At 42.6% G+C, this 22,090-nt stretch overlaps 1 protein-coding gene and 1 long non-coding RNA gene across 4 annotated transcripts in view; one reads left to right on the plus strand and one right to left on the minus strand.

The window, feature by feature from the left end:
- LOC106146650 overlaps positions 1-13,065 on the plus strand; it is a 115,120-nt gene extending 102,055 nt beyond the window's left edge. The window contains exons 3-4 of one of the 2 annotated variants that reach the window (XR_001231186.1): positions 3,128-3,342; positions 10,285-13,065. This is a non-coding gene — a long non-coding RNA (uncharacterized LOC106146650). The remainder of the gene's footprint in view (positions 1-3,127; positions 3,343-10,284) is intronic. The other variant, XR_001231188.1, reaches the window with a different exon arrangement.
- Runx1 (runt-related transcription factor 1) overlaps positions 1-22,090 on the minus strand; it is a 234,005-nt gene that overhangs the window by 182,877 nt on the left and 29,038 nt on the right. The gene's annotated exons all lie outside the window — the stretch shown is intronic.

Below are 22,090 nucleotides of genomic sequence, written 5' to 3' on the forward strand. Positions count from 1 at the left end.
CTTTCTCAAACTCTGTAGACGTGTTTATGAAGTCAGAGCACAAGCTGGGGGCTGCGGGGAAGGCAAAGATGAGGGTGGAATCTTTGGCCTAAAAGCAGAGTTCCTGGAACAATGTTGACACTTCTTAAATGATAGCCAGCTTGAAAAAGAATACCAAGCTCTTTCCCCTCCCGCTGCCGTGCACCTCTACTGTACTTTATAACAGATCTCTTATTGAAACTGTCAGTGGAAAAAAGTTACTTTCACAAAGATCTGTTACAGAAAGGGTGGCTGGAAACGATCTAGAAACTTAGGCATTTCTGAAGTACAACTTTCCCCTTGAGCTTATCACTTTTCTTTACACTGTGAGCCTAGGAGGTTAAAAATAACACACACACACACACACACACACACACACACACACACCATCAACACCACCACCACTACCACCACCACCACCCAACCCCTGATTTTAAAAAAATACAGTAAGGGTTTAGCTCTTTAGCAATAGAACACAGATATTATCACAATATTTTGCAAAAAATTCAGAAACATTGCCACATTTTCCATAGGGCTAACTTTTGAGATGAAAAAGTAATTTGGAACTTATGATTTCTTTTTCAAAAAATTCCCTGAGCCAAAGTGAAGAAATTTCCCTGGGAGAAGAAAATGACTAACTTGTAGTTTCCACAATGGGAAACACATTCTCACAGCGTTCCAGCCACTTGCTGTCATTGTGCGATAGGCTTAAATTGCATTCATTTATAATGAGTTAAAAATATGAATGAAGGCTTCAAATGAGCAGTGGAAATAAAGTCATGGTTTAAGCATCCTACCCCCTGCAAAGAAAGACAGAATATTGGGTGGGAGTTGACAAAATGATCATTTCTGAGTGTGACACCCAAACTTGACAGCCCATTTTTAATTTCAAACTTGGTAGCTCCATTTCACAATAAAAAATAGGCTTTTTCTTGCTGCAGTGAGATAGGGTGGCCAATGGTTCCTGTTGCATATCTAGCCTTGAGCTTGCAGAACTGCCAACTTCAAAGGAAGCATAGAGATGATGTGTGGAACCCCAGATAGCCGAAAGACAAGGGGAAACCCATCCTTTGCCAAGAGGAATTGCTAAAATTAGATGATGAGGTAGCCTCCACCCTGGAAGGGATCTTGCTGATCATCTGCTTTGGTAGATGATAGAACCTTTACTTATTGCCAGACCTTCAAAGAGCAGGGCTTATCCCACAGGCAGGAATGTCTCACAGGGCTGAATAGTCTTTTTGTCTGGAGAGTCTTCCTGCATCTATCTTAAATTCTTCATGCTGATATTCAAATCCATTTCCTCTTGCTGAGAAGCTCTGCGCAGATGGGAGCTGCTGGGCTCCACACCTTCCTGACAGACTCTCCAAGATGGTTTCCATAACCAGAAAACAGCACCATACCCTTCTTGCCCCACATGTGGGGTGGTTCCCCGGACTCTCTGTGTGCATTTGGGATACAAATGTGGAGTGGGGAAGGGGTCCTGTGAGACGGGGTGGTGGCTCAGGGTCAGCTTCACATGAGGATGTGGGAGTGGTGCCTGGCATTCTCTGAGTATCTCTCTCTGCTCTCTGTCTCCTTCTCTGCCTGTGCCGCCCTGGCGGTGGTATCGAAATGTCAACTTCAAATTTATGCTGTGGTGTGGGCATTGTTGCACTCTAGACTGTTTCCCTTTCACATTCTGAGTCTATCAGGAAAGAGTTGAGCTCTTCAATATCTTTGCTGCCCTGATTTCCTCTCTGGAAAATATTTTGGGAGGCAAGAACGTTTGAGAGAGGGGATGGAGAAACGAAGGAAGAAAGGGGTTTAGGAAAAGGAACCTGATGGGGCTGCAGAGATCAACCCCAGTTCCCCAAGAACATCCCTGTGGCTTCCTCAAAAGTGCAACCCGACGTTCAGAGGCCACCGTGTGACTTTCAGAGATAACAAAGGCGGTTCCTGACTACATGACCTCCTCCATCTTCCTCATCTTCTAGGGAGCTTTCTTTGGCTTTGGGCACCATGAAGCTCAAACCTCACAGAGCAAGAAGTGGATAGCCCAGTCCTCAGTTCATTTCATTGCCAACTTCTTTTTTCTTAAGACTCAAGCAAACCACAAACCCTCTTCACCCACTACATGAGGTATAAGTATGAAATCTGTATTCCAGAGCAAAATCATTTTCCTTGAAGGACCCAACCTTTACTGCTTCATCCCACAAATGGGTGATCTGATAGCTCTTCCTGAAGACACGCACCTATTGGGAACTGGGTCTATTCTTAGACCCACGTGGTGAGTTGCAGTGGCAATCAGCATTGAGAACCCTGAATTTAGGCCTGTGGGTAAGCAGGGCATGGACAGCTGGGCAGAGTGGCTCTTTATCTCATGCCAGCTGGCCCCAGAGATGAGGATTGGAGGCTGGAGTGATCTGGCTGCTCTTGGCAGAGCTCCCCCAAACAACTCTGGTGGCTATGGCTGCAGGCCTGCCCCAAAATAACACATTGTTAGCATATGTTAACAGGCTCCCTTTTCTCCAGAGATCACAAAATGCATTCCATTCAGTGTCTGCTTTGCAAGTGTTACTATCTGTGTTTTACGGGTAACAAAACCAATATACAGAGAGGTCATGGAGCCCCATGTCTGAGTATGAGTGAGTTAAGGGCTGACCCGGGAGACCCATGCTTCCTGATTGTAGGCTGTTGCTCACCACCTTTTCCCCTGACCTTTCCAAACTTCTTTCATTATGGTCTCTCTGGCTGGCAGATCTCAGGGTCTGGTAGGAGTTAAAAAAGAACGCGTGTGTTCTGAACTCCCTGGAAGAGAGAGTAGTATTAAAAACACACACACTATCCAGTGTTCAGCATGTGGGGACATAGATGAAAGAGGACGGCTGTTTCAGTACTGGGTTTTGTGACCACACGTAGTTAGGCTTCCGCCCCATAGGAAGTGCATGAAAAATGAAAATGAGTGAAAGAGCTGGTTCTGTCTCTTCTTTCCCATCAGGCATAAGACCGTGCAGATCCTGGTCTTTCTGGTTTTACAATTTTGGGCATCGTGTTAGAATGAACTTTCTAAGTAACTCTCTACTGGTATCATTCAACAGAAAGAGGAGCTAAATTTCTCAAATGATTTCAGCTCTGTCTGTCTAGGATGAGCTTCATCTTCCCTGGGCAGAGTGATGTCAACGTTCACCCGAGATGCTGGAGCCACACTTGGACTAATGAAAATTAGTCTTTAGTTGTCATCCAAATGAAACTGGGTGTTTTCCCGAGGTACAGCTATCAACAGAAGGCACCAGAACATTTCAAAATGTAAGGCTGAAAAGGAATCTAAGAGACCCTTGAGTCAAGGTAGGGACACAATAATTCCCCAGAGGAAAATTAGAGTCTATTGACTTTTCAAATCTACAGGGGAGAAGACTGGACCATTTTCATCAGAAATGTTTCACAATGAACCAGTAACACTTACCATACACCTATTGCATGCAAACTTCTAGGGAGGCACAGAGACTTATTTTAGGCACTTCCCATAGTTAAGTGGTCTTTGCTCTTTGTATTTATAGAAAAAGCAAAAACCATTCTCAGTATCTGGACATTCTTTGTTATTGCTCTCAACTTCCACATCACTACCTTTGAGTTGTGTTCTAGGAGAGGTGGGAGTGGGGGTCACACTTCATGATAGCCTTGTGCCCACAGGGAGCAACCAGTTGCCAGGGTGTCCCTGAGTCACATCTGTCTCAGGCCAGACTCTTGGTGTTTCCTTCCAGATCTCTTCTCCCATAGTCCTCTTTGGTAGCTGCCATTTCCAGATCTTTTATACTAAAGAACACATCATCCTTTGCTGCTTTCACTCATGTCCTCCCTCCAGTCTATCATCAAATGACACTGGTTTCACTCAAAACAGCCACTTTCTTTATTCTCCTCTGTCTAAGACACCCTTTCTTTCTTTGAGACAGGATCTCACTATGTAGTTCAGTCCTTGAACCCACTATGTAGCCCTGGCCAGCCTGAAACTCACTGTGATCCTCCTGTCTCAGCCACCTGAGTGCTAAGATTACAGGTGTGGACCACCACACCTGGTGACATCATCATTTCTTACCTTTATTTGCAATAATTTTTTATTTGGGTTTTTAAAAAAGGTTTTAAAGTATCTTTATTGAGTTATAATTCACATACTGTAATATTTAGCTCTTTTAAAATCCAATTCAATGGGATTTTCGGTTTCTTGAACAATGTGTGATAAAATATGGTCAATGCTTGAATTAAAAAGATTTATTATAGGGCTGGGGATTTAGCTCAGCAGCACAGCACCTGCCTGGCAACTGTAAGGTAGGGAGTCCAATTCCTGGTACCAGAAAAAAACCCAAAAAAACAAAAAACCAAAAAACCAAAAAACAAAAACAAAAAGAGATTTATTATAGTAAAAGATACATTGCCATTGGTACCCCTTAAAATGCTCAGCTTTACTTTTAGCACACTTATCCCATTGTTCTTTCTACGTTCTGAAGCAGTGCTGGAAGTGCTATTTCATGGATGTCTTTCATGCTGTCATGGCTGCCTTGATGTAATAAACTGACAAAAGACATTTTTCATTCATGGTCATTTTGACCTTGGGGAAAAGTCAGAAGTTTCATAGTGCCATATCTGGTGAATAAGGCAGATGAGGACACATCATGTTTTTAGTCAGCAGAAACTGCTGTTAACATTTTGAATTGATTCCAGACATCGGGGCAGCCACAAAAACAGAACTCAAGACACTCACAAAAAAGAACTTGCAGAGCTGCTTCAGAAAGTGTCCAGAATGATGTGGTAGGTTGGTTCAAAGCAACAGGGAATGTTTTGAGAGGGATTAATGTCAATATATCTTTTAGTGTAATAATATTTTTATTAAACATGCACTGGTTTTGATCAATCCCAGTATTACTGTTTTGGTATAGTAAAATATACATAACATAAAATTTGCCATTTTAACCATTTTAAGTATGCAGCTAAGTGCAATAATTATGTTCATAATGATGTGCAATGAATGCCACTATTTCCAAAACTTATTCCTCACCCCAAAATTCAATAAACCAAAAATAGAAGGGAATTTTGCCATCATGATAAAAGCTAACCCTGAAAAACTTATTCATAGAATTGTACTGATGGCTGAAATATTGAAATCTTTCTCCCTGAGATTAACAGTGAGACAAATATGCCCATTTTTATTACTTATATTTAACACAGTACTGAAGGTAGTAGCCAGAGCAAGTAGGCAAGACAAAGAAATACAAGGAACCCAAATAGGAAGGCAGAAAGTAAAATTACCCCTCTTCACAGATGTCATGTGTAGAAACCCTACTGAATATAGAGAACCCCTAAGGAATCTTCAAAATTTCCCCCTTAGAGCTAATCAATGAATTTGGCTGTTGTAATGTCTAAAATTAACATGCAAAACTCAGTTGCATTGCTGCATGCTTGCATTGAATGGTCCCAAAAGAAAATTAAAAATCAATTCCATTTATAATAGCATTGAAAGAGCAAAATATTTAAGAATAACTTTACTAGGCAAAATAACTTTATTAAGTTAACTAAGAAGGCAAAGGACTTACAATAAACCTACAAAATATTACTGAAAGAAATTAAAGACCTAAATCAATGGAAAGGTAGCTCATGTTCATGGATTGGAAGACTTTGGTTAAGATACAAAATAATCTATAGCTCCAAGCCAGTGTCTCCAAAATTCCAGTGACATTCTTTTACAAAAATAATAAAAGCCTCCCTATATCACATGACATGTGATGGAGGCTATATCACATGACATTTGCACCTGCTATAGCTCTTGCCCCTGTGGGATTGCCTTGTGCTGATGTCTACAGGATTCCCTGGCTCAGCTGCTCCGGTTGAGAATGCAGCCTTCTCAGCCAGATCACTGTCTCTTCCTCGGTGGGGCCCTCCTTCACTATCCTTGCACTCTCAGTCGCACCTTGTTTGTCTTATTTTTCTTTACTGCTCTTAATATCATTTTACTTCTCAATTTTTTACTTCTCTTAAATATAAATCTCCCAAGGTCAAGGATGTTCATCTATTTGTTCACTACTATATCCCCAGCACCTAGCAGGTGTCAGAAGTATAGTAAGGACTCAAGACAAACATTTGTTGCATGTTAGCCTGAGAATACAACAGCGATTAATGTCATTTAGTATGTCCACCTAAATTATGTTTGCAATAAAACAAGTGGCTCTTAAAGGGATTCTTCCCTCATGTGTTCCATGATAGAACTTCATGTTATGACGCAAGAATAACTGAACTTCATGATACACCTGAAGAAGTGGTGAGTTCGTATATTTCCTCCTCTTTGAAAAACAAGTTGGCCCTGGACTGTTTTCACATCATCAGCTCTCCTTCCAGTGTGCTCCTCCCTGAGTCACAATACATTTGAGATAATTTCCCAGTCTGAAAAAGTCATCAAGGCATCTTGATCCATGTTAATCTTCCATGGCATTGGGCCCTGTTTGAGTGGAGGTGCAGTTAGGACAGTGTGGGATGCCAGAACTTGGCCTCCACTAGGGGAGAGCAAAACTTCCCAGCAAGGAGCAGGCAAGACAGCTGGCAGGAAAATAACGGGTTTCCCTGCAACTGACTAAGGAGGATGAGCGGTAAGGGGAGACTCCCACAAGTGGGAAACTAAGCACAAGCAGACAGGACTCCATGTAAGTTTTGCATACTTAACTTATGATTTTCCCTTTGATGATGATGAGTGAACAAGAGGGAGAAAAGCCGTCTGTTAGGAGAGATGACTCACCCATGTCTTACTTTAAATTGATCTTGGGAACATTCTCGTGAATTACATCACTGACCCCATGATGCCACAAAATCTCCAGAACATCACAAACCCACAGCTTCCTTGTGAAGATCAACACCTCATGATAGTCCTTCTGCGGGGCTCAGTTCTTCCACTTCTGTCTCCAGGGGCAGCTGCCGCCCAGGAAGCAGAAGGAGCCACCTTCCTAACGTTAGCAGTGGGGCTTGGTTATCCTGAACTTACTGGGTTATGGTGCCTGGAGTGAAAGCTAGGGTCTAGTCTGAGGGATCAGTGTCTTTAAATGCTCATAAAGTAGGAGAAAGGAAGACAAAACAGATGAGGCATGATCAAAATTACAGAGGCTGTTTAAATTTTAAAAACTTATTACAGTAAGAGAAACATTACCACTAATTTCCCTCAAAGCACTCCCTCTTTTCTTGAACACAATCATCCCATTGTTTTAGCCACTTTCGGAAAGAGTTCTGCAAGTCCTCTTTCGTGAGTGTTGTTAGTTGTGCTGTCATGGCTGTTTCAGTGTCCTGAACTGATCCAAAATAGTCACCTTGCATGGTCATTTTGACTTCGAGAAGCACCAAAAATAGTACAGGGCCTGATCCAGTGAATAAGAAGGGTGATATTTTTATGAGCCTGCCTTGCTTTTGGAGGGCAACATTCAGCCACAACATTCACTGTATTTTTTTTTTTTTTATCACATCTCATAAAGACCTTCAAAAGCTTTCCAACTGCTTGCTTCTCTAGTGATGTTACACACTTTCAAAATAACCCACATTCACCCTGCAATCCTGACCATGTAAGATTCCTTTAAAGTTGAAGAACTGCTCACTGCCATTTGCTCCTGAAAGCTGTTAACTGCCTTCGGAATGCGGCACGGTCTAAGAAGGGAGAAAGTGGAAACGCGGAACTGTGTTACTCACCCTGCCCGCCACTAACTACTGGGGTCTACATAGACCAGGGCATTGATTCCCCCCAAACCAATGCTGGTGACGCTCAGTCACATGTCAGAGTGTCTGGCTGTACTGGGAGTGTGTTTCATCAAATAATTCCAGAAAACAAGAGGCCCAAAGAGATTGAGCCAGGACATCCGCTTTGCACGGAAGATGATGGGACCTCGGGCACTCTGTCACAGTGGCTCCTGCCAGGGCGTGGGAGTTGCAGACCTTGGTCTTAAGGCACATCCCAAAGGAGGCTGAATAAACTTGATCCCTATCTGTGCTCCAAGGCACACAGTGACAATTTCAGTGCACGTCATGGGCTAAAATCACAGAAAAACTTACACCGTTGCCTGGAAATCGTGATCCTGTTTTTATCAACTTGTGCATTGTTGAATTAATTATTTAATCTTCTCTGATGGACCAGGGATTGTGTGGAATGAGACCCTACTTTACTTTAACCCACTTCCAGTTCCTCCTGTTGCTACTAAACCTGCAGATGTCATCATGTGATGGGATCATGCCTCTGGTGAAGGGGAACATTGAACTTCCAGGCTCATAGAGGAGGCAGCTCCAAATTCAGGCCCTTGTTTACTCAGGCTCTGTGTCCTAGAGAGATGACTGTCCTTCCCTGGAGCACAAACCAGACCTCCAAGACTCCCTGTGGATGTGGTGCGCATGTTTTAGGTTGCTGTCACTTCCCCATCACTGAGGGACAGAGTTGGGAAAGTCGTACTTTCAGTGTATTTTCTGTGGCTCTGCATTTTAAGACTTATTCTCCCTTGCTTTCTCTTCCCCAGAAGCTTACACCTTTAACCCCTTCGCTGCCACCACTGGGTTGGCGAAAGGGAAGTCACAGAGTTTATTCATCTGTACTGAGGTCTTTAGAAATGATGTTCTTTATTAGGGTTGCATTATTTTCTTATGCCAATATGCTCATCACATTGATAGAGTGATGGGGAAATAGGACAAGTAGAAATAGATGGATAGATAGATAGATAGATAGATAAGATAGGTAGATAGAGTAGATAGATAGATAACATACATACATGTATTTATAGATATGTACACAGATACATAGATGAATGGCTTGCATTTATTCTTTACAGACCCAAATCACCACACACACTATTTGTTCACAGCCCTATAAACACCACTAGAATATTATATGACTCATTTTATGTCCCCAGAAATAGCCTTTTTCATCCTCTGAAGCACCACATTTTAAATGCCAGAGTCAAGTCAAACTGCACTTAGACGAGACCCACAGTTCCCCTCCCCATACTCTGCCATAATTTCCTTAATCTAAGAAACTCTACATTCTGCATCTTTATCTAGTTTCACACCTAGGAATCATTAGTCTTCCAAGTATCCTTCACTACTCAAAGTCTCCACAGGCCTCTCCTGTCACTGACACTTCACCATCCTCCCTATAAAGGATGGTAAGTATCCTCATTGCCTGTAGCTTCTACCTCAAAGCTCGGCCTCCAGTGGGAGGGCAGCTTGGAACCCTAGCAGCACTGGCCCACTGGGTACTTTGTCTCAGGCTCTACATGTGGAGGGAAGAAGGGGCACTAGCTGCAGCTGTGAGCCCCTGGCCACCGCACACCTTGTACAAACTCTTTGAATTTCGTGCCAATACAAGCACAGGTGGCACTGTTATGTGATTTTCCTACCACACTCGCAGATGTGCCACACAGCCCTGACACAGCAGCTGGAATGCGTGGCAGCCAGCACACCCACCCCAGCTGCAATGCCTGGGATTGGACTTTGCTGGGCGACACATTCACAGCTGGGGAGAGTCTCTCCAGGGTCTCTGGCGATGAGCATGTTTCTCTCTCACATCATCGCTGGCAGGTTCATCCCAAACTTAGATCATCCTCTAAAATGAGGCAGACAGAATCTCATCCATGATCACTGTCAGGCCTTGAAGTGCCGAGGAGCTAAGCTGTAGCTTAGTATCCAGGTTCATACCAGATCTATTAATTGCTGTGTGCATTGTCTTTGAGAAAAGGGATGTTGGGAAGTGGATGAACACACACACACACACACACACACACACACACACACACACACACACAGAGGCACTGAATGCTGATGATTTAAAAGTTGAACATCTTTCATGTTTGTATGGAAAGTTGGCTTTGCTTCCATCAAGCCTCAAGCAGCCAGACTGAGCTATGTGTTCTTTTCAAGAAGCACAATGACAAAGCCACTCCATCTGGTTAACACAAAAACACACTACTGTTTCTCTCTGTCTTTCCAGCCATCCAAAGCTGCATCCTTTGGCAGACGTGGAGGAAAACTATCCACATGGTTCAAAGGTTAAGAACCTGGAACTTCCTCTCTGCCAGACGTGGATTTCAGTTTTTTTCTGCTGGGTGACTTTAGGCAAGTTAGGTAACCTCTCTGAACCTCACAAGGATAACAGAAATACCAGTATCTAGTTTGTTACATAGCAAGTGCTGGTCCAGGAACTGAACACACAGCAGGTCAGTACATACTAGGTGAGAATATTATTAGTTTATCCTTTTTTTTTTTTTTTTTTTTTTTTTTTAGAGAGATGAACCAGAGCATGGAGAAGTGCCAAATTCCTTGATCCTGGGGCTCATCCTGGTGCCTTAGAGGAGACGAACGCAGGACATGAGTCAGTGCTTGTCCTTGCCCTTTCTCTGCCAGGCTGAAGTTGCTGGAAATGCAGAAGAGAGGCACGGCAGCTGGTCTTCAAGGGGCCTAGTGTGAGACATCGCCTTTCCTGGTACTTCCTGGCCAGGCCCTATTCGCTGCTGGTGCCACACCCTGATCTCTCAGAAGTGCCCTAGTGTGGGAGGACAAATTATACGGTCACCCGATCTGTGAGTGCTTCAGTACTATCCCTATAGCACATCACGAGACTAATAAGCTGATGCCTTCAAAGATGCCTGGTCTGGGCCAAGACACACACCAGATCTCAAAGACTCACTGCAAAAGACAGAATATAAACTATGCATTCACATCTTTGAAATAGAACCCATGTTAAAATGATAGTACTTGGCTGCATTGGGTTAAATAAAAATATTAGTAAAATTAATCTCCTACATTTCTTTTCCTTATTTTATTGTGGCTACCAGAAATTTTAACATGGGGGTTTGCATTATGTTCTGCTGGACAGGATACAATGTCCTGGAATTGGAGCCCTGTGAGCACTAAACCCAAAGTAGGTCACCGGACAGGTGCTGTGTGGCTACCGGATTTTCTCCCAAGTTTTGGGGAAGAAGGTCCTACCTCCATGGGACTGTGCTGTTATGTCCTACACAGCTGGATTTCCACTCCTAATCCTGCCTGTAGCCCCAGCTTCCCTCCAGGGTGTACACTTACCTCTGTATCTCACCTAAAAATCATCCCATGGATGTTCAAAAGGGACTTAAATTCTATGTGTTCAAATATTGCTCCCCATCTCTCACCACTCATTCTTCCCTTGCTCTTCCTTATCATCCTGGATACCTGCCCTTGTGACCACCAGATTCCAGGTGTTTTTATCACTGGCCTTGACTCCTTCTTTCAGAGAAAAGGAAAAGGTCCTTGTCAGCCCCCTGGGGTGTATCTCCCTCATGCCTCTTCTCCGCTTTACTTCCACTGACCCAGTTGTGCCCATTTTATTCTTTAATACTATTGTATCAACATGCTCCAAGTTAATCACCTTTCTTCTCTTCACACAGCCCCTCAACTTCGGAAAGGTCTTTTTATAACCCAGAACTTTCACATCCCAGCTTTAACAATGTCCTTGAGCCTCTGTGCTGTCTGATCTCTTCACTCCAGGATTCAAAGCCCTTTTGAACTCAGTCTTGTTTTGTGGCTCCAGCTTTATTTCCTGCTTTTTCCACCACTTCTCTTGTCTACTCCACCCTCCACTGCATTCCATGCTATTTCTCTTGATCATATGCTGTGCTCTTTCAGCTCTAAGTCTTTAACTGGTAGAGCTTCTTGGTGCTAATGTCATCTTACCTCCCTCATCTGCTTTGAAATGTTCTATCTACCCTGAAGGCACAGTTAAATCCACAGTTTCCAAAAGCTTTTCAGTCCCTTGCCCAGCCAGAACCAGTTCATCTTCCCAGCTGTAATAACACTTTCAACGTGGTGCCATATGACACATGTTAGCTTCATGTATGTGAGCACTTCTTTTCTTGCCTAGTGGAGAACTTCTTTAATGTTTTGTAGGTATTTCTTCATCTTTTGTCCCTCCTTCATTCATAGTAACTAGCACTGATTTATTTCAACAGTCACTTAGAAGGTGCTCCATCTATGATGGGGAGTTGAGAAACAATGACAAAGGTCAATCTGGCATGCACTTGGAAGGATCATTGTCCTGTCTTGTCTCAGCTCAGACCAGAAAGAATCTCTTGAGGACTGATGAGGAGGGATCAGGAACAATTAGATCATGTACATCTGTATAGGTTGATTTTCCAGTTGTGGTACATGGAAATATTAATTGAATATGTACAATGAAGATATTTAATGTTCTGGTCAGTCAGCTGTGGTGAGCCCAGGACATGCTGTAGCACTGTTGATTCTGACACTCTAAACATTTTGCCTTCATCTCAGATAGAACAGATGCCCAGAGGTGGGCTTGGCTCTTCTAAGCACACTGACGATGAAATGGTCATTGGGGTGAAGAATAAGAAATGCCTCTGGGAAGATAAAATTACACTTATATTAGGATGTCAAGCAAGACCTTGCCTGAAAAAAACTACTGCTCCAGAGGGAAAAAATCAAAGAAGAAAAGAAAACACAATAAGAAATGGAGACCCCGACTATAATGGAGAGGCTGATGCTTGCCTTTCAGGGATGCTGGTCGTGTGTGTTGAATTACAGGCAATTATTGGTGGGCTCTCTGTTGGCCCTAAAGAATTTGGAACCACACGTCAAAGGGAAACCTGATCTCCCGGAGGGAAGTCTTGCCTCATCTTTTAACCCTGTGCCAGCTTTGCTGGGTTTGAATTTTTCCACGGTGCATTTTATTCTTGAAATCTCACCAATCACTGTTGGTAGAAATTGATGAGAAGATAAAAGTCTCTAGCAGGTCACATGGTTTTTAGGAGCCCAAACCGGGGTTGTGAAAAGGCTACATAATTTTGAGGGCTGACCAAAATCTTGCTTAACGTCATCTTCGTTGGTTAGTGGTCTATCCGTGTGGAAGGAACTAATATTTTTGCACAAGCCAACCACATGGTTTGCACCAACATGATCTTGAGGTGCTACATGACTGTGGGGTTTGGTCTGATTCTTCAAAGAACAATTACAATCGGGTCAATGCAATTTTAGTGTTAATTACACTTCATTATATTCCTGATCCATGACACATTTACATGGAACTGTATCATGCATTATTGAAAAAGAGACCCTAGGATGGTTCCAATGCTTCACGGAGCCAGTCCAGCCACAGAGCGGTGGGCATTTTCCCCACTGAGTCCAGAGTGATTCCAGGCTGGTCCAAGATGTTAACCCTGTTCATTACAGTGTCTAGCCTTCTATCACAGTATGCTTCTGAATTAGAAGGAACGAAGCTTACTCAGTAAAGAATATGGAAGTGAAATGCTTAAAGGATGACTCTCTCCAAGGTTTTTATTTTACAGGTTAGTTTAAAATTTTGACACTAACTCTAAGAGTGCGAGCCAAAGAGCTTAGGAAATCTGTGCTAACTCCTCTGGGGCAAAAAATCACCATACAAGCATACACTGCTTCCAAGCTGAAAGGTCCTAACAGTTTATGCTGAAGCTATGTTAGACAATCGCACCCTGGTCTAGCTATTCTGGCTGAAAGTCTATCCTGAGTGTTTACCCCAAGCTATTAAAAGGGATGATGCTGACAATGAGGTCTCATGTTAGGTTTGTACAGAGAAAGCACTGAAGTCTGTGACAGCCAAATACTGTTCGTTGCTATTGAGTGGGATTCTATTTCATCTCTGGCATCAGGGCATACAAAAGCCATACTGTATGTTCTGGTTTCAAGGTGTTTTCCCCCTATATTTACATGAAGAGCAAAGCATTATTATACCATAAACTTTAGGAGAATTATTTAAAAATAAAACCTCAATATCATAGATTTAGGGTAGTAACAACCACCACCGGGAATTTAATGCTAATCAAATTTCTATTCATCAGCTCTTCTATCTTGATGTTTAAATAAGCAGAAGCCCAAAGCACCGATGAACCATGAGCTATGTGCCTTAGGACTGCATGTCACAGAAGGCACATCCTTTGTTAGTGGCGAAAATGTGTATCTCTGGTTGTAGCTTGGAGGTTTTATTCCCAGCTGCAGGAACTCTACGTGATAGAGAATTAAGGTTAATTAAATTTGTTAAATGACTTTTCAGGAGAAATGTAAAAGATGGCCAGTCATACCCTCCCATGTAGGGCATTTGAGTCCTACATAAGCAGTGATCTCAGGCCTTCAAGAAGCCCAGGAATGGAATTGACATTTCATCTTGTCAAGCCTTTATCCAACCCCGAGCCCATCCTACACACGCCCAGAGGACCCTACCACCTTTCCCATGGAGATGCCTCTTCGGGCCCTGGCTCTGAGGCATCGTGGCAGCCATGAGCTGAGGCATCGATGCCACTCTAATACATGGGAGTTGTCACTTGGGATGACGGCACCCTTCCCTCCTTGGACCAGGCACTGCTCTTTGCTGTTAATGAGCATGTTACTATATCCTGGACAATGTGGACTGAACCCTCAGTGGGCTGAAGTAGGAAAGGAGAACCTAACACAGCTTGACACTGGTCAAAAGAAGCAGAGGAAGGTAAAGGATAAACCTACATCAATCAAAAGTGCCAGCTGAGGTCTCAGCGTCCTCCAGAGCCATTGCCCATGGAAAAGTGCTCTGCTGATCGTCAAATGGAGTCCATCGCAGAGAAGTTTCATCATCTCAGCAGTGAGTGGGATCAGAAAAGCATTTATGACCATGAAACAGAAAAAGAATTCTTGCTAATTACCATTTTATTTTAAAGTATAGTAGTATTGGGGGCATCGTCTCTACCCTAGCCAGCTTCTCTCCTTGGCTTTTATGTGGGCAGTGCTGTCGTAATTTCTCTGTTCAAATAAAGTCTGTAGAAAGCCACAAAAAGAGATCTGGACCCTAAAGCTTAACGGATTCTGGAAAGCAGCTGGCTTGTAACATGAGTCATTCCAGCCCGGCTTTCTCTTTTGTATGTTTTTTCTCTGACCTAAAGAATGGGTTATTGGATGTTTCCTGGCAGGTGCTATGGGATTAAGGAGGGAGCTGGTCAGAAACAAACTTTGTATTAGGGTGTTTTTTAAAAAATAGTTTGCTAAAGTAAATATGATCTTTAGCTTAATCCCCCATACCTAACATGAGGTTCAAATTTAATAGTGAGGTTTAAAAAATTGGTTGACATGTGCATGTATTATTTGTGTGTGTGTCTCCACGTTTTGCATGGGACTTATAGTTTAGGTGTTGATGATGAAATCTCCAGGAAACATTCTTATTTATCAAGTCTGACAACTTAAATGCTCAAATACCTACATTCTTTTTCCTTTTCTGCAGTTGTATGAGAGAAAACAAAGTGAAATATTAATAAACTTGCAATAGGGAATTTTTTTGCCTTTTAAAAGGTCACTTTTAAGGGCTATTGCTAATTTATTGAGGTTTCAGAATAATCTCCCCCTCTTATAATTCTGGGCCACTCTTTATCTAGAACATATAAAGAATTAAAAAATTTCAGCCCCTCCAAATTCAAAGACCCAATCCAAAAATGGGCAGCTGAGATGAATACACATTTCTCAGACAAGGAGATACAAATGGCAAATAAATATATGAGAAAATGTTCAACATCATTAGTCATTCGAGAAATGCAAATTAAAACAACACTAAGATTCCACCTTACCCCAGTAAGAATGGCTAGCATTAAGAAATCAACCAATAACAAATGCTGGCGAGGCTGTGGAGAAATAGGAACCCTTCTCCACTGCTGGTGGGAATGCAGACTGGTGAAACCACTGTGGAAATCAGTTTGGAGATTCCTCCAAAAACTAGGTCTAGAGGTCCCATTCAACCCAGCTATCCCCCTGCTGGGTATTTTCCCAGAAGATCTAAAAACATCATATCACAGTGATATATGTGCACCTATGTTCACAGCAGCACAATTTGTAATTGCTAAAATGTGGAAGCAACCCAAATGTCCATCCACCGAGAATTGGATAAGAAAATTGTAGTACTTTTATAGAATGGAATATTACTCAGCTATAAAGAAAGATAAACTTGAGGCCTTTATATTTAAATGGTCACAACTAGAGACCATACTCATAAGTGAAATAAATCAAACATACATGTGCAAGCACCACATTGTGTCACTAGTGTAAAACTTGAAAGAGTTAATTTAAACTCGGAGGTATGATAGACACTGTGAAATGATAGGAAACCACTGAAGAGTAAAGGGCTTCTGGGATGTTGGAAAAGAGAAGGGAAAGAAGGAGAAATTTTATATGTATGTATACACAGGATAGTTAACATGGTTGTTCTTCTGTCTTCTATTTCTATGCTGAAAGAAACTGTCAATGAGTCTTTGGTTGACCAGTATTGCATGTCTATATCTGTTTTTATGAGAAGCCACTTTGAAGATATCAATATGTAATACAACCACCATTGTTAATTCCCTACCACTTTGTTTGTAACTCTGTATTGTCTGTATTGTGCTTGTGATATGTTGTAAAATGTTGTATGTCTGTTAATGTTTCCCTCCTTTTATCTTTAAAATAGAAAAAAAAAATTCTTGGCCACTCTAAGGGAATACAGGAAGTTCCCAGCTTATGAATATTCAAGCTGTGAACTTTCATAGGTGTATTGTGTAATATTTACAGGTGTACTCTATAAGATTCAACCTGTCTGATTATGAATGAATCTGACTTGCAAATGTCCTCCTGGAATGGAATTCATTCAGAAATCAAGGACTTAACTATATTTTTACGTGATGACTCTCAGGTATTTCCAAAAATGATTTAAGTTATTGAATCACTGAAGAAAGATTGACTTTCTGAAGAAAGATTGATATCCTTTTTAGTAGTATCAACTCTTCATATATCTGTAACTCAAATTAACTACAATAGGCGATCCATATGTTTACGTTTCTGTATGCATAGCTATGTATAGGATCTACCTGAATGCATCGGTGTCACTTCCATATTTGAGTTACCATAGAAAAAATTCTATGAGAAAGATTTGGAAGGAGATGATACACATGGAAAGCTGGTAAGGAAAGATGAAAGAAGGAGGATAGTATATGGCCTTTATGTACAGAAAGAAAGAAATTCCACGTTTGGGTGTAAAAATCTAACTGTAAACTTCAGCTGCTTCTCACAGAAACCGAGCTTGGGCAGTTGTTTAACTCTGAAGAGATTCATGTACACCTGTCCATGCTGAGAGAAGAGCAATGCTTGCTCTTTCACAGGATACTAAGGAGGATAGAGTGATCCTTAGTGAAAGGGCCTTGGATACCCAGTGGGGAATATGAATTGGCAGTCAGTAAGGTTTTCAGTGAAAGGCTGAACAATAAATACTTTAGGTTTTGTGAACAAGGTCTGCTTAAAAATACTCAAGTCGTTTGGGGTGAGAAAGCAGCCCTAGAAAATACATGAATAAAAGCTAAGATTGTACTCCAATAAAACATCAACTTATGAAGTCAGGGCATTGGGTAGATTCTGCCCATGGTTTATCATTTGCTGACCCCTGATGTAAAAAGTAGTCCTGGTCATGAATGAAGAATACAAATGTCCATAGTCTAGGGGATTTGCAACCACACCCTCCCCATATTAATATACTCATTTCCATCATTTCCCTCTTGTAAAATATCCTGCCTTTTCTTTAGCTGTTGGTGCTTGCAAACCAATGAAATTATTTTGGTAGTCTACACATGGAGTTCAATTTTCAGTCCTGCATTGCAGAGCAGAGAGATCCAGACTGGGCAACATATTTGAGAGCTGGCATTGGTGTGCTATAAAACCTAGCCTAAAGGAGACTAATTCTTAGGTATTTTAAATAAATAAACACATTTACAATACAATATGTATATTTAGCTTCTAAGTTAATATCAATGGATTTTATGTGTTATATGCTTTTTGTAAGTCCACAAAAAATGAATGACCATGAAAGCATGACTCTGTGAAGTTGAAACGAGGTACGGATGGATGATACTTCAGAGTGGAGTTTATTAAAAACCCTCAGTCACAAACTGAAGACGGATTACAATTTAAGAAGAAGAAAGTAAAGTACAGGTAGTGTCTCTTTCATGCACTGCAGATCAGAACAGAGATTAGCATGACCTTTCTAGAGAAAGTATGAAAACTCTTTCCAATGTTTGCAGCCTTTGACATAGCATTTCCATCTACAGTAGCTCATTTTATGGTGATAATCAGAAATGTGTCCCAAGGTGATTATGTTCAGAGATGTGGATTAAAGCATTAGTTATTATGGAGAAATGTTAAAAATAACCTAAGTTATCAATGTTTTAAGGCTGGTTAGGTAAACTACAGAGCTATGGAAATTTATGCAATCAATACATTTTAGAATATTATTCTCTATTTCCATCTCTCTTTTCTTTCTCTTCCTTCCTTCTCTTTCTTTTTTTTGTTCTTTTACTTCCTTCCTTTTATTTTCTCTCTTTCTTCTTTCTTTCTTCTTTCTTTCTTTCTTTCTTTCTTTCTTTCTTTCTTTCTTTCTTTCTTTCTTTCTTTCTTTCTTTCTTTCTTTCTTTCTTTCCTGCTTTGACCCCCTCTCTCTGTGGTACTAGGGACTGAACCTAGGGTCTTACACATACTGAGGTATACCCCACCCTTTTTTCTTTAATTTTGAGACAGAATCTTGTGAAGTTGCCCAGGATGGCCTCTAATTTGCATCCTTCTACTTCAGTCTTTTGAGTAGCAGGGATGAAAGGTGGGTACCACCATGCCTGGCTAGAATAGGATTTTAATGGTCTGAAAACAATATTTTTAAGAGACAAAAATAGTTTACAAAGTAATACTTTAAGTATGATGCCAAGTTAAATTACATTTCAAAATTATAGAGAAAAGCCAACCATAATGTTAACAGGAGACAGGCTAACCAGTGGGATTATGGATAATGTTAATTTCTTTAATTTTGATTTTTGAAGATTTCGTCAGTGAAATTTTACATTGGACAGAAGAAAGTAAACATTATTTAAAAAGATCAACATGTTGATTAACCAGAGTTAGCTGCACTCTCCTTTATAACGTAATGTAAATGGATACTCCTACCCAGCAACTAAGCATGGTTTTCATTCTGCACGCTGTACACAACTGGTCCCTATCTTCAGCCTCCTGCAGCTACTGACTCACCCAGTGACAACTCCTGCCCAGGTGTTGCCCCTGCTCAGGTGAGGAGACCTCGAGGTATATACACATTATCAGGAGTTCTCCTAGCCTGCAGAGGACACTATCATCTCAGCAGACTTGGGCACAGTCCATAATCACCATAGGAAAGAGTTAGTCCCCCTTGCTCAGTTTACCTCCAGTTTCCGAGAAGGTCAAGTAGGACATGTGTGTTATGGTTCTGTCCTCATCCCCTCAGTGGTCTTTTAAATGGAGAACTCTCCGGTGGTAAAGCAGGAGAGCCAGTGGAAAGCACACTTGCCCGATCATTTATACAATGTATGCTTTTGATATCAAGGATCCATGTTAGCAAACTGGAGACCCCTCCTTGAGCACTGCCAGGGCATCCCGTCAGCTCTGCTTTTTGGGCATGGATGGGCCACGCACTCCCTTTTGGGAGAGGAAACTCCTTTGTTCTCTGTGTGGTCCAAATCCTCAGCTCTTGTGCAGCTATATCCCAGCACTTGTTTGTTCTCTTTTGAACCCAAGACCTTTGCACTGAACTATATCTACTCCTGTTTCATTTTTTATTTTGAGACAGGTTCCTGTTGAGTTGCTAAGAACTTGAGAACCTTCTGCCTCAGTCTCCCCAAGTGCTTGGATCACAGGCCTGCACCACCCTGCCGGCTTCCTTACCGCACTGAAGCTGCCTGACTGTGGCTTACGGGTCTTTCTCTTATCAGCTTCATGCTGATTCTCCCATCAGAGCTGGAGCCAGGGACCCTGTCCTCTTCTTGAGAGCATCCTGCAAGGTCTAGGTGAAAGATCCTGCCACACACTCCCCACAGCCTATGGTCCTGGTTGGGCTGATGACATGAGGAGGAGCCTGCACTCAGCTCTTGACAGATTTGGAGAAGAAGGAGCAAAAACTGCTAACGCAGGAAAGACAGCACCATGGAGCGGGCACGCGTAGACTCTGAAGTCATTAAAATGCAATTTGTATGTGGACCACTTCCCCGAGATGAATGCAGTTACTGTGCACCAGACACATACCAACAGAAAAAGAAACTATATTTAAAACATCACAGACTCTGAAGCCAGTCCAGCTGGGTTCACCAGCTCTGCTGTTTCCCAGCAGTGACACCCTAGCAAGTTTCTCAATCACTCTGCATGTCATTGTCCTCACCTGGACAATGGGATCACGATCACCACTAATGCAAAGGGTTCTGTGAGGGTGCAAGTGGTTGGGATACGGAAAGCGTCAAGCTGGGGCACTACAGGAGTGCATGCTGTTAGCACGGGAGCGTCATGTGTATTTAGAGCTGCATGTTTTCAGGGATAAGCTCATGGGGAGTTTGGATGTGTAGGTGGGAGGGTATAGCAGGAGGAGTGGAGGGGAGGAGCGTGCAGGGGAGGAGGGCAGGGATGGTCGTGCTCTGAGAAGGCAGGAGTAGTGGAGGGGGAGGGGAACCCACATCTGGAAGAGACAGCGAGGGAGAGAAGGGGCTGTCTCAAGGTCAAGAACAACGCCGAGGACGTGTGACTCTGGAATTGCGCAGTTGCATAATTAGTTGACTCCTCCACGCTCCTTCTGAGTTGGAGCTGGTGCAGGGTGGTAGAAGTGTCAGCCTCAGGGTAGATGGTCATTGAATAAAGAGATAAGGGAGGGGAAGAGCACGGGATAGGGACCCAAAGTGGGGCCCTAGTTAGGCAGGGAAGCAGAGCAGTGTAGGAGAGAAGGACGCAGAGACTGAGAAAGGGAGGGTGGCCTGGGAGTGCTCTCTGAGGCCAAGAGAGGAGCCTCTTTGAGGTGACCGTGTGAGTCACCGAGGTGGGGCTCTGAAGGGCACAGAACGTCCACCTAGAGCCAGATCCCAGGGTCCCCTACACAAGGCCTTGGCCCTGAGCTCTGCAGGGAATAAAGCCAGGTGCGGTCACTGCAGGGCAGGAAGCAGAAACAATTATCCAGGTCTCCTGAGGTACGTCTGTGCCCCAACTTGTGCGAGGCAAACATCAGTCTCAAAACCAAACCTCCACCTGACTCCCCCATGTGCGGCCTTGCCACGCAGATGTAGGCTTCATTCAGACCCAGATCTGCCTCGGCTCTCTCATCACGGCTTCCCTCTGTGGTGGAGTCTGGTCGTTGCGTGGATGCAGTCCATCCTTGGACACACGACAATGAGGCGGGTTTCCCTCTGGCAGCAACCAGGGGCTGCCTTGAGTGTGAAGGCAAAGTCACTGCCGTCCAGGCCACTTCGGAAACTCACCTCCTATGTCCTTTCAGAGGCAGCTTATGTGCCACAAGGCACTGATCATATTAGCAATAGTCCTCAGTTTTGTTTAATTCATTTTCTGATCTACTCTCAGATCCAAGTAAATCGTAACACCATTCAAAAGTCAATCAACTCTCAAAGGAAGATTTTCTTCCCCACTTCTCTGAAGATGTTCAATAAACTTGAGATTTATTTCCAAGTGGGAGGATTACAAATCAAATGTCCTTAGATGCTATCTGTTCAGGGAATATTAATTTGTATGCCTAGGGGTATTAATAGATACTACTACCAAAAACACAGAGGGTAAGGGTTCATCCTTAAATAGATACGAGGGACAGAGGCAAACAGAAGGGGAAAGACTTCATCACTGCAGAGCTTCTCAGAACCTTTAACATATGAAGGAGCCTGGGCACTGCCAGATGGGGCTTTGAGGGCAGTGAGAACACATCGACTGTAAGCATCTCAGGAACCAGTGTTTTGAGGTCAATTCTACAAGAAAGGCCACTAGTGTAAAGCCCCATTATCCCATGTGACATATGAGCCCAGTAAGGCAAGGTAATTGTGCCAGGCCCCCAAATCTGGTTAGTTGAGGATCAAGATAAAACATGAAACAACATTGGAGTAAGTATCCCTTTGCCAGGAAGATTTTATCACTGGAAAAAATGTGTCCATTGTCAAAGGCACTGTTTCAAATGAGAAAAAAAATCCCTGTGTCCAAGCAGTCTCATCCCAACCTGCCTAATATGTGGGCCACAATCAGTGTCTTATTT

Source organism: Chinchilla lanigera, unplaced genomic scaffold (assembly GCF_000276665.1).
Source record: "Chinchilla lanigera isolate Chin_1 unplaced genomic scaffold, ChiLan1.0 scaffold00006, whole genome shotgun sequence".
NCBI classification, from domain to species: domain Eukaryota; kingdom Metazoa; phylum Chordata; class Mammalia; order Rodentia; family Chinchillidae; genus Chinchilla; species Chinchilla lanigera.